Source organism: Heptranchias perlo, unplaced genomic scaffold (genome assembly GCF_035084215.1).
Source record: "Heptranchias perlo isolate sHepPer1 unplaced genomic scaffold, sHepPer1.hap1 HAP1_SCAFFOLD_845, whole genome shotgun sequence".
NCBI classification, from domain to species: Eukaryota; Metazoa; Chordata; class Chondrichthyes; order Hexanchiformes; family Hexanchidae; genus Heptranchias; species Heptranchias perlo.
The window spans coordinates 45,776-58,267 of NW_027139882.1; the positions used below are offsets into that span (position 1 = coordinate 45,776).

Below are 12,492 nucleotides of genomic sequence, written 5' to 3' on the forward strand. Positions count from 1 at the left end.
CAATCAACGTCACTAAAACGGGTAATCTGGTCATTACCACATTGTGGGATCTTGCTGTGCGCAAATTGCTGCGTTTCCTACATTACAACGGTGACTACACTTCAAAAAAAAAAGTACTTCACTGGCTGTGAAGCGTTTTGAGACATCTTGAGGTTGTGAAAGACGCTATAGAAATGCAAGTTTTTTTCTTTCTGTATCCTGCAGCTGTAACTGTCCACAGCATTGTGTGACGACGTAAGAAATCCTTGAGTTTTATTAATGGTTCCGTTCCCTGGTCTGTGCTGAACTAGGGAAACTGAAATTGGGGTTTCTGCTCCTGATAGCTGTCTGGTGACCCTCGCTGGAAAGGTCATGCGTTCCCCCTCCTCACCGAGGCCAGCTATTTGACCAGGTGGAGGCATTGCAAATAAGCCCGCCATCCACTCGCATGCACTTTCCAGCAGCAATCACCGGGTGAGGATCAGGAGAATGAACCTTGGCTGATTTAACCCCCCTCCTCTCCCCTCTCTTTTTCCCCGCCCCACCCCCCCCCCCCAAACTCAGGGGCACTGAGGCCAAATGGAGTGCTCCAAATGCTGCAGCCCCTCAGATGAGGTCAGCTAATTCGGCAGCGATCAGGAGCTCTGTGTGGTTCAGTACCCAACTGCACTAGTCCGGCTGCAACGATCCCCATGGTCGAATGACCATCCTGACATTCAGTGCCACGCGCGGAGGACGGATGACGACTGGACAAGGTGATTGAGGGGGTGGCCGGAAACCTGTACCCCAGCGAGGTATATAGACAGGCTGGGTGAGTGGGCGGAGATTTGACAGATGCAATACAATATTGGAAAATGTGAGGTTATGCACTTTGGCAGGAAAAACCAGAGAGCAAGTTATTATCTTGATGGCAAGAGACTGGAAAGTACTGCAGTACAAAGGGATCTGGGGGTCCTAGTGCAAGAAAATCAAAAAGTTGGTATGCAGGTGCAGCAGGTGATCAAGAAGGCCAACGGAATGTGGGCGTTTATTGCTAGGGGGATAGAATATAAAAACAGGGAGGTATTGCTGCAGTTATATAAGGTATTGGTGAGACCGCACCTGGAATACTGCATACAGTTTTGGTCTCCATACTTAAGAAAAGACATACTTGCTCTCGAGGCAGTGCAAAGAAGGTTCACTCGGTTAATCCCGGGGATGAGGGGGCGGACATATGAGGAGAGGTTGAATAGATTGGGACTCTACTCATTGGAGTTCAGAAGAATGAGAGGCGATCTTATTGAAACATATAAGATTGTGAAGGGGCTTGATCGGGTGGATGCGGTGAGGATGTTCCCAAGGATAGGTGAAACTAGAACTAGGGGGCATAATCTTAGAATAAGGGGCTGCTCCTTCAAAACTGAGATGAGGGGAAACTTCTTCACTCAGAGGGTGGTAGGTCTGTGGAATTTGCTGCCCCAGGAAGCTGTGGAAGCTACATCATTAAATAAATTTAAAACAGAAATAGACAGTTTCCTAGAAGTGAAGGGAATTAGGGGTTACAGGGAGCGGGCAGGAAATTGGACATGAATTTAGATTTGAGGTTAGGATCAGATCAGCCATGATTTTATTAAATGACGGAGCAGGCTCGAGGGGCCGATTGGCCTACTCCTGCTCCTATTTCCTATGTTCTTATGAGGTATCGTACTCCCGGCGAATGGAGGGTGAAAGTGATTGTAGCAGTGCACAAGGCGCAGGCCAAGGGAGGGAGGGAGGGAGGGAGGGAGGGGAGTGGGTGGGTGGGTGGTGAGACTGGTAATCAGTGGGTGTCATTGGGACTGTGATTGGTGTAAAATAGCAGGCAGGCTGTCTTCCAGCTAGTTACGGTCCTAGAAAAAAAAATGGAAGCAGAAGATCTCAGTCATCCCACTGATCTGGTTCAGACACTATCTGCCCTGTCCCTGTCCCTGTCCCCAGCTCGTTTCATGTCCTGACCAGTGAGGGAAATGAACCTACAAGACAGGAGAAGCTTTTGAGAATAGGAGGCTGTGTCTAACCTCATCCACAAAACAGGGTAATCGAGCTCAACTCCCAAACTGAACTGGTGTCATTCGTGTCTCAGTGGGAGGCACTCTCCCCTCTGAGTCAGAAGATCGTGGGCTCGAGTCCCACTCCAGAGACTTGAATGCATGATTCAGGCCAACATTCCGGTGCCGTACTGAGGGAGTGCTGTACTGTCGGAGGTGTCGTCTTTCGGATGAGATGTTAAACTGAGGCTCTGTCTACCCTCTCAAGTGGATGTTAAAGATCCCATGATACTATTTCGAAGAAGAGCAGGGGGGAGTTCTCCCCGGTGTCCTGGGGCCAATATTTATACCTCAACCAACGTCACTTTTTTTTTTAAAAACAGATTATCCGGTCATTATCTTATTACTGTTTGTGGGATCTTGCTGTGTGCAAATTGGCTGCAGCGTTTCCTACCTTACAGCAGTGACTACACTTTATAATTGGCTGTAAAGCGATTTGGGACATCTCTAAGTCGTGAAAGGCGCTGTATAAATGCGAGTCCTTTCTTTCAAACCCGTCAGTCTAGCATTACAATCTCTTGTTGCTCGGGGCCTCCTCCTCCTCCTCCTCCTCCTCCGCAACTCCTTGCGTTTTGCGGACGGTGCCCCCCGCCAGGTGTTCGGTAGCTGGCCAGGGGAGGCTGGCAGCTGGCATCGCATGGTGGGACGTCCCGGCAGCTGCAGGACGCCTCTTCTCACTTCTGCATGTGGTCAAGGGCGAGGAGGAAGTGGGCTGAGTCAGACCGAAAGCCTGTGGGTAACCGGACCAGCCCAGGCTACAGCATGGGGGGGAGGGGGGGGGGGGCCTCCGAACTGCAGCACTTTCAGTAAGTCAGCAGCGAGCACTTCCAGTGAGTCATACGTCTCCGTCTCGGAGAGGTGACGTACCACCGACAGCCAGCTCAAGCCCTGAATCTCACCTGGTGACGCCAATCAGTTTGTGTCCTTAACTGGGTTTCAGGCCCTGTGGGGTGGGGTGGGGAGCATCGGGTGGGGCCCCTGCCCCTGCCCCTGCCCCAAACTCCTCACCAGGCGAATGGCCTGTCAATGAAAGGAAGAACTTGCAGTAATGTAGTGCCTTTCACAACCTCGGGACGTCCCAAAGCGCTTTACAGCCAACAAAGTACTTTTTTTTTTGAAGCGTGGCCAATTTGTGCACAGCAAGATCCCACAAACAGCAATGTGATAATGATCAGATAACCGGCTTTCAGGTGTTGGCTGAGGGATTGGCCAGGACACCGGGGAGAACTCCCCTATTCTTCTTGCAAATAGTGGCCGTGGGATCTTTTTATGCCCACCTGAGAGGGCAGACGGGGCCTCGGTTTAATGTCTCATCTGTATGGCTCCTGGCTGAAATGCGTTTAGCAGGTTCAGTCCAGCTTTGAGTGGCTACGGGCCCACCGCGGAGAAGAGCTGCACGACTTAGTGCCAGCTGGTCAGATAGCGTCAGCTTGCCTCAGTGGGTAGTCTGCAGCTGTGTGGATAGAATCAAAGAATGATACAGCACAGAAGGAGGCCATTTGGCCCATCGTGCCTGTGCCGGCTCTTTGAAAGAGCAATCCAATTAGTCCCACTCCCCTGCCCTTCCCCAATAGCCCTGCAAATGTTTTCCACTTCAAGTATTTATCCAATTCCCTTTTGAAAGTTATTATTGAATCTGCTTCCACCGCCCTTTTTAGGCAGCGAATTCCAGATCGCAACTCGCTGCGTAAAAAAAATTCTCCTCATCTCCCTCCGGTTCTTTTGCCAATTATCTTAAATCTGTGTCCTCTGGTTACTGACCCTTCTGCCACTGGAAATAGTTTCTCCTTATTTACTCTATCAAAACCCCCGCATGATTTTGAACACCTCGATTAAATCTCCCCTTAACCTTCTCTGCTCTAAGGAGAACAACCCCAGCTTCTCCAGTCTCTCCACGTAACTGAAGTCCCTCCTCCCGGGAACCGTTCTAAATGTAAGATGTGAGTGCGAGGAATGGAACTACCTGCAGACACTCACTGTCGAGGCTCACGCACTTGTAGAATTGGGGCCCTGGCTCTGAGGGGTTGAGGAGATGGGGCTCGAGGTGTTTCTTTTCAGGGGGGGAATTGCAGAGAGTAGGACGGAGGCGGAAAAGGCTTTGTGGCTATTGGCGGGGCAACCGGGGGCGGGGGAGGTTGGACAGAGAGCAGGAGTCGGAGGAACGCAGCATTTGTAAGAGGGTAAAAGAAAGAAGGACGGACTTGCATTTCACAACCTCAGGGCGTCCCAAAGCGCTTTACAGCCAATGAAGTACGTTTGAAGTGTACTCACTGTTGTAATGTAGGAAACATGGCAGCCAATTTGCGCACAGCAAGATCCCACAAACAGCAAAGAGATAATGACCAAACAATCTGTTTTAGCAATGTTGGTAGAGGGATAAATATTAGCCAAGATACCGGGAAGAGCTCCCCTGCTCTTCTTCGGAAAAGTGCCATGGGATCTTTTACGTCCACCCGAGCGGGCAGACGGGGCCTCAGTTTATCGTCTTACCTGAAAGACAGATACAGCAGAGATGGAGCGGGATGAGACTACGGAGGGACTTGTAGACCAGCACAAAGGTGTTGAATGGTTTTGGGGGGGGGTGTGGTAAAGGGAGATAGTGTCTGTCGGCATGTAGAAGGTAAATCGAGAAGTAGTGGTTAGATGACGCCAAGTTTGGGTTTTCAAAGAGTGCAGACTGTGAAAGGAAGAGCTGTCTGAAGGAGGGAACAAGTTCCACAGTCTTAAGGTCCTGGAAAATAGGTCGGGCTGGAATCTGAGCTTTGAAAGACTCCTCCACCCCGCTCCTTTGCAGACAACATGACCATCCGGAGTGAAATACCGAGCGGATGGTGGAACAGCTGCCTCACTGGCAGGAGCCCACTGACTTCCTGTTCTCACAGCTGTGGCTGGCATGGGGGGATGGGGGGGTGGTGGGAGGGAGGGAGGAGGCTTTGGCTGCCTGACATCGAGCTGGTCAGAGAGGCTCTCGGCAACTCCGGTCATATGTTGTGACAGATTACAAACAGTTGTTAGAAGCTGTGAGGCTGGTCTGCCGGCCTGTCTTTGTCCTTCAGATGGGCTTGTTGCTGTAGTCCTGGCAGCCGCACGCACTGCCTCACTGGTGAGTACGCTGAGAGCTGCTGCAATTGTGAGTGTTCTTAAAGCAGTAGCTTCACTCTGTGTGGAGTGGTAGGGGAACCTTTCATTTTGGACAGTGACATAGGCTCTGTGTATTGATCCAGTGTGATCGGCTGTGTGTATTGATCCAGTGTGATCGGCTGTGTGTATTGATCCAGTGTGATCGGCTCTGTGTATTGATCCAGTGTGATCGGCTCTGTGTATTGATCCAGTGTGATCGGCTCTGTGTATTGATCCAGTGTGATAGGCTCTGTGTATTGATCCAGTGTGATCGGCTCTGTGTATTGATCCAGTGTGATAGGCTCTGTGTATTGATCCAGTGTGATCGGCTCTGTGTATTGATCCAGTGTGATCGGCTCTGTGTATTGATCCAGTGTGATCGGCTCTGTGTATTGATCCAGTGTGATCGGCTCTGTGTATTGATCCAGTGTGATAGGCTCTGTGTATTGATCCAGTGTGATAGGCTCTGTGTATTGATCCAGTGTGATAGGCTCTGTGTATTGATCCAGTGTGATCGGCTCTGTGTATTGATCCAGTGTGATCGGCTCTGTGTATTGATCCAGTGTGATCGGCTCTGTGTATTGATCCAGTGTGATCGGCTCTGTGTATTGATCCAGTGTGATAGGCTCTGTGTATTGATCCAGTGTGATAGGCTCTGTGTATTGATCCAGTGTGATAGGCTCTGTGTATTGATCCAGTGTGATAGGCTCTGTGTATTGATCCAGTGTGATAGGCTCTGTGTATTGATCCAGTGTGATAGGCTCTGTGTATTGATCCAGTGTGATAGGCTCTGTGTATTGATCCAGTGTGATAGGCTCTGTGTATTGATCCAGTGTGATATATGTATTAGTAGAGGTCGGCTGTGGCTCAGTGGGTACTACTCTCTCGTCCCTGAGTCAGAAGTTCGTGAGTTCAAGTCCCGCTCCAGGGACTTCAGCACGTATCCAGGCCGACACTCCCGGTGCAGTACTGAGGGAGTGCTGCATTGTCGGAGGTGCCGTCTTTCAGATGAGACATTCAACCGAGGCCCTGTCTGCCCTCTCAGGTAGATGTAAAAGATCCCACGGACACTATTGGAAGATGAGCAGGGGAGTTCTCCTCCCCAGTGTCCTGGGGCCAATATTTATCCCTCAACCAACACCACTAAACACAGATTATCTGGTCATTATCGCATTGCTGTTTGTGGGATCTTGTTCTGCGCAAATTGGCTGACCTGGTACCGCCTGAGGATGTGAAAGGTGTTGTATAAATGCATGTTCTTTCTTTCTTTACAGTGTGATATACTGGGTAGATGCATTAATACAGTGTGATATACTGGGTACATGCATTAGTACAGAGAGATATACTGGGTACATGCATTAGTACAGAGAGATATACTGGGTACATGCATTAGTACAGAGAGATATACTGGGTACATGCATTAGTACAGAGAGATATACTGGGTACATGCATTAGTACAGAGAGATATACTGGGTACATGCATTAGTACAGAGAGATATACTGGGTACATGCATTAGTACAGAGAGATATACTGGGTACATGCATTAGTACAGAGTGATATACTGGGTACATGCATTAATACCGAGAGATATACTGGGTACGCGTAGTAGTACAGTGTGATATACTGGGTACGCGTAGTAGTACAGTGTGATATACTGGGTACGCGCAATAGTACAGTGTGATATACTGGGTACGCGTATTAGTACAGTGTGATATACTGGGTACGTGTATTAGTACAGTGTGATATACTGGGTACGCGTAATAGTACAGTGTGATATACTGGGTACGCGTATTAGTACAGTGTGATATACTGGGTACGCGTATTAGTACAGTGTGATATACTGGGTACGCGTATTAGTACAGTGTGATATACTGGGTACGCGTATTAGTACAGTGTGATATACTGGGTACGCGTATTAGTACAGTGTGATATACTGGGTACGCGTATTAGTACAGTGTGATATACTGGGTACGCGTAATAGTACAGTGTGATATACTGGGTACGCGTAATTGTACAGTGTGATATACTGGGTACGCGTAATTGTACAGTGTGATATACTGGGTACGCGTAATTGTACAGTGCGATATACTAGGTACGCGTAATAGTACAGTGTGATATACTGGGTACGCGTAATAGTACAGTGTGATATACTGGGTACATACTATGTTATACAATAACAGACCTGTACCCACCAGTACTGTACCCGTGTTACACTGTTTACTGTACCCACCAGTACTGTACCCCAGTGTTGCACAGTGACAGTACTGTACCTACCAGTACTGTACCCCAGCATTATACAGTGACAGTACTGTACCCCAGTGTTATACAGTACTGTACCCACATGTACTGTACCCCAGTGTTATACAGTACTGTACCCACATGTACTGTACCCCAGTGTTATACAGTACTGTACCCACATGTACTGTACCCGTGTTATACAGTACTGTACCCACATGTACTGTACCCCAGTGTTATACAGTACTGTACCCACATGTACTGTACCCCAGTGTTATACAGTACTGTACCCACATGTACTGTACCCCAGTGTTATACAGTACTGTACCCACATGTACTGTACCCCAGTGTTATACAGTGACAGTACTGTACCCACCAGTACTGTACCCCGGCATTATACAGTAACAGTACTGTACTGACCAGTACTGTACCCCGGCATTATACAGTGACAGTACTGTACCCACCAGTACTGTACCCCAGCATTATACAGTGACAGTACTGTACCCACCAGTACTGTACCCCAGTGTTATACAGGGACAGACCTGCACCTACCAGTACTGTACCCCAGTGTTATTCAGGGACAGATCTGTACCCCCAGTACTGTACCCCAGTGTTATACAGTGACAGACCTGTACCCCAGTGTTATACAGTGACAGACCTGTACCCACCAGTACTGTACCCCAGCGTTATACAGTGACAGACCTGTACCCACCAGTACTGTACCCCAGTGTTATACAGTGACAGACCTGTACCCACCAGTACTGTACCCCAGCATTATACAGTGACAGTACTGTACTCACCAGTACTGTACCCCAGCGTTATACAGTGACAGACCTGTACCCACCAGTACTGTACCCCAGCATTATACAGTGACAGTACTGTACTCACCAGTACTGTACCCCAGCGTTATACAGTGACAGTACTGTACCCACCAGTACTGTACCCCAGCATTATACAGTAACAGTACTGTACTCACCAGTACTGTACCCCAGCATTATACAGCTCATGTTTGGAGGAGTAGAATTGTGCTGCAGTGTTTTCAGAGGTGACGTGATGCATTGTGAATATTTCAGAAGTGCAACACTGCTCTCAATCGCCTGTCAGAATGATTGTGCAGTTAATTTCCAGCTTGATGAACTTTTAGTTCTTAGAAATAACACTGAGGAATGCCCTGCGGGCTCCACAGTGTTACTAGTACTCTAACGCACAAATGAGATCTTGTACCTTACTGTCTCATTGCTGACTGAGGGGATACACCGGCTGCACTTGCAGTCCAGTTAGGGGTTGCCAACAGCCAGTTAGGAGTGCCCTGGAGTCTCCAGGAATTAAAGATTAATCCCCTGCACACTGCTACAAAAATATTGGAGATGGGAAGAAAGGCTGCTTGGAGGCAGGGAGTCATGTGATGAAACGTCCAGGCATACGTCCTTTATTGACCTGCATTTGAATCGAGAAGTCCCACCGACAGTGCTCGACGCCGCCAAGATTGTAAAGTGTAAAGTGGAAGACCGGGCAAATCAGGAAGCAGTGGTTAGTTGACGCCGAGTTTTGGGTTTAGAAGCCTGTAGAGAATCGAATGAAGCAAGAGGGTTGTTAGGACAAACGGCCTTCAAGAAACTGGTGGAAACAGTATCTGTTTTTGAAAGCCATCCTGGATAAACATTTAAAAAAGAAAATTTTTTAAGTGTATGGGGAAGGGACAGGGAAATGGGAGTGTCAGAGGGCTGGCACAAACGCGAAGGGCCAAATGGCCGCCTACATTGTGAAATCTCATGACTGTATGATTCTAGGAAAGGAAGACTGAGGGAGGGGAGGAGTGCCACAGTTTTGAGGCCGTGGGAAAGAATGATTTGGAGTAGGAGATGGTGTGATGGGCCTAGATTTCAACGCAAGTGGAGAAAACAACTCCCAAAGTGCTTTACAGCCAATGAAGTGCTTTTGAAATATAGTCACTGTTGTTACCTAGCTTTTTGGGGGAGAGAGTTCCAGATTTCCACTCCCCTTTGTGTGAAGAAGTGCTTCCTGACATCACCCCTGAACGGCCTGGCTCTAATTTTAAGGTTCTGCCCCCTTGTTCTGGACTCTCTCCCACCAGAGGAAATAGTTTCTCTCTATCGACCCTATCGAATCCTTTAATCATCTTAAACACCTCGATTAGATCACCCTCTATACTCGAGGGAATACAAGCCCGGTCTGTGCGACCTGGCCTCGTAATTTAACCCCGGTCTCATTCTGGTGAATCTGCACTGCACCCCCTCCAGGGCCGATATATCCTTCCTGAGGTGCGGTGCCCAGAACCGAACGCAGCACTCTAAATGGGGGTGATTAAGGCGTGAACTCTGGCGAGCGTCATTGCCTTTCGAGGGAGGGGGAATCGGAGAGAAGGTCCAAATGCTACCAGTGACCTTGCTTGTAAATGAGAGCATGTTTGTTACTGCAGTCACAATTTGGAGTCATTCCAGCAGAAATGCCTGGAGGGTGTTGATGGCATTTTCTTGCAGCGAGTGCTGCTCTATTGATGACGCGTGTAAAGTCCACTGTGTCAGCCGTGGCTCGGCGGGCAGCACTTTTGCCTCTGAGTCAGAAGGTTGTGGGTTTAAGGCCCACTCCAGAGACTTGAGCACGTAATCCTGGCCGACACTCCCAGTGCCAGGACTGAGGGAGCGCTGCACTGTCAGAGGTGCCATCCTTCAGATGAGATGTTGAACCAGTCTGCCCTGAGGTGGATGTAAAAGATCCCACGGCCACTATTTCGAAGAAGAGCAGGGGGAGTTCTCCAAGGAGTCCCTGGGTCAATATTTATCGCTCGAGCAACACTTAAAAACAGATTGTTTGGTTATAGATTTGCTTGCTGTTTGTGGGATCTTGCTCTGTGCCAACATTGACTCCACTTCAAATAATCTTCATTGGCTGTAAAGTGCCTTGGCACCTTTCTCTTTCTTTCTTTCTCTTTGCCTCGAGTATTTCCCCCACTCGACCAGTCAGGGCGTTTTTTACACCAAGCTGTTTGCTCAGGGAATCATGCTCCTTCTCTGACTCACTGACAGCTATTGACCCTGGCAGTGCCCTCCACACCCAGTCCTTGCTCAGCAAGGTGTGCATTCCACACTCGCGTGTGCTCCTGTTGTTAGGAGGAAGTTAATCAGCGCCTGCATTGGCCCAGCGAGGGAAGACACTGCCCAGTGCAGTACTGAGCCTCACAGAGCTGGGTTTCTGCACTGATCTGTGACTTGAGAGTCAACAGTGAGAATCCCAGAAAGGAAAGAAAGATTTGCATTTCTATAGCGCCTTTCACAACCCCAGGACGTCCTTTGAAGCCAATTAAGTACTTTTGAAGTATAGTCTCTGTTGTGATGTAGGAAACGTGACAGCCAATTTGCACACAGCAAGCAAGGTTGAATGATAAATATTGGCCCAGGGACACCTTGGGGAACTCCCCCACTCTTCTTCGAAATAGTCGATGTGGGACCAATGCAGCTGAGCTGCTTTTTGTAGCTTTTGCCCATCGAGTGATTGTGACGGGTATAGGGACCTCCTCACCCCTCCCCCTCCCTCTTCAACCCCTCCCCTCCTCCCCTCCTCCTCCCCTCCTCCCCTCCTCCTCCCCTCCTCCTCCCCTCCCCTCCTCCTCCCCTCCTCCTCCCCTCCTCCTCCCCTCCTCCTCCCCTCCCCTCCTCCACCCCTCCTCCACTCCTCCTCCCCTCCTCCACCCCTCCTCCTCCACCCCTCCTCCTCCACCCCTCCTCCTCCACCCCTCCTCCTCCACCCCTCCTCCTCCACCCCTCCTCCTCCACCCCTCCTCCTCCACCCCTCCTCCTCCACCCCTCCTCCTCCACCCCTCCTCCTCCACCCCTCCTCCTCCACCCCTCCTCCTCCACCCCTCCTCCTCCACCCCTCCTCCTCCACCCCTCCTCCTCCACCCCTCCTCCTCCACCCCTCCTCCTCCACCCCTCCTCCTCCACCCCTCCTCCTCCACCCCTCCTCCTCCACCCCTCCTCCTCCACCCCTCCTCCTCCACCCCTCCTCCTCCACCCCTCCTCCTCCACCCCTCCTCCTCCACCCCTCCTCCTCCACCCCTCCTCCTCCACCCCTCCTCCTCCACCCCTCCTCCTCCACCCCTCCTCCTCCACCCCTCCTCCTCCACCCCTCCTCCTCCACCCCTCCTCCTCCACCCCTCCTCCTCCACCCCTCCTCCTCCACCCCTCCTCCTCCACCCCTCCTCCTCCACCCCTCCTCCTCCACCCCTCCTCCTCCACCCCTCCTCCTCCACCCCTCCTCTTCCTCCTCCCCTCCTCTTCCTCCTCCCCTCCTCTTCCTCCTCCCCTCCTCTTCCTCCTCCCCTCCTCTTCCTCCTCCCCTCCTCTTCCTCCTCCCCTCCTCTTCCTCCTCCCCTCCTCTTCCTCCTCCCCTCCTCTTCCTCCTCCCCTCCTCTTCCTCCTCCCCTCCTCTTCCTCCTCCCCTCCTCTTCCTCCTCCCCTCCTCTTCCTCCTCCCCTCCTCTTCCTCCTCCCCTCCTCTTCCTCCTCCCCTCCTCTTCCTCCTCCCCTCCTCTTCCTCCTCCCCTCCTCTTCCTCCTCCCCTCCTCCTCCACCCCTCCTCTTCCTCCTCCCCTCACCCTCACCCAGACCTACTCCCCCCACACCCTCACCCAGACCCACCCCTCCCCCTCACCCACCCCTCCCCCCTCATCCAGACCCATCCTTCCTCCCCCCCTCACCCTCACCCAGACCCACCTCTCCTCCCCTCGCCCTCACCCAGACCCACCCCTCCTCCCCTCGCCCTCACCCAGACCCACCCCTCCTCCCTCGCCCTCACCCAGACCCACCCCTCCTCCCTCGCCCTCACCCAGACCCACCCCTCCTCCCCTCGCCCTCACCCAGACCCACCCCTCCTCCCCTCGCCCTCACCCAGACCCACCCCTCCTCCCCTCGCCCTCACCCAGACCCACCCCTCCTCCCCTCGCCCTCACCCAGACCCACCCCTCCTCCCCTCGCCCTCACCCAGACCCACCCCTCCTCCCCTCGCCCTCACCCAGACCCACCCCTCCTCCCCTCGCCCTCACCCAGACCCACCCCTCCTCCCCTCGCCCTCA

General features: G+C 51.5%; 1 protein-coding gene across 2 annotated transcripts in view; it reads left to right on the top strand.

Annotated features, from left to right (window-relative positions):
* Positions 1-12,492, top strand: part of LOC137319428 (MEF2 transcription factor homolog) — a 29,983-nt gene that overhangs the window by 6,950 nt on the left and 10,541 nt on the right. The window contains exon 1 of one of the 2 annotated variants that reach the window (XM_067981635.1): positions 5,052-5,148. The exons of the other annotated variant lie outside the window; for it this stretch is intronic. The gene's annotated coding sequence lies outside the window, so the exon portion shown is untranslated. Of the gene's footprint in view, positions 1-5,051; positions 5,149-12,492 lie in introns of those variants that run through there. 2 annotated transcript variants of the gene reach the window in all.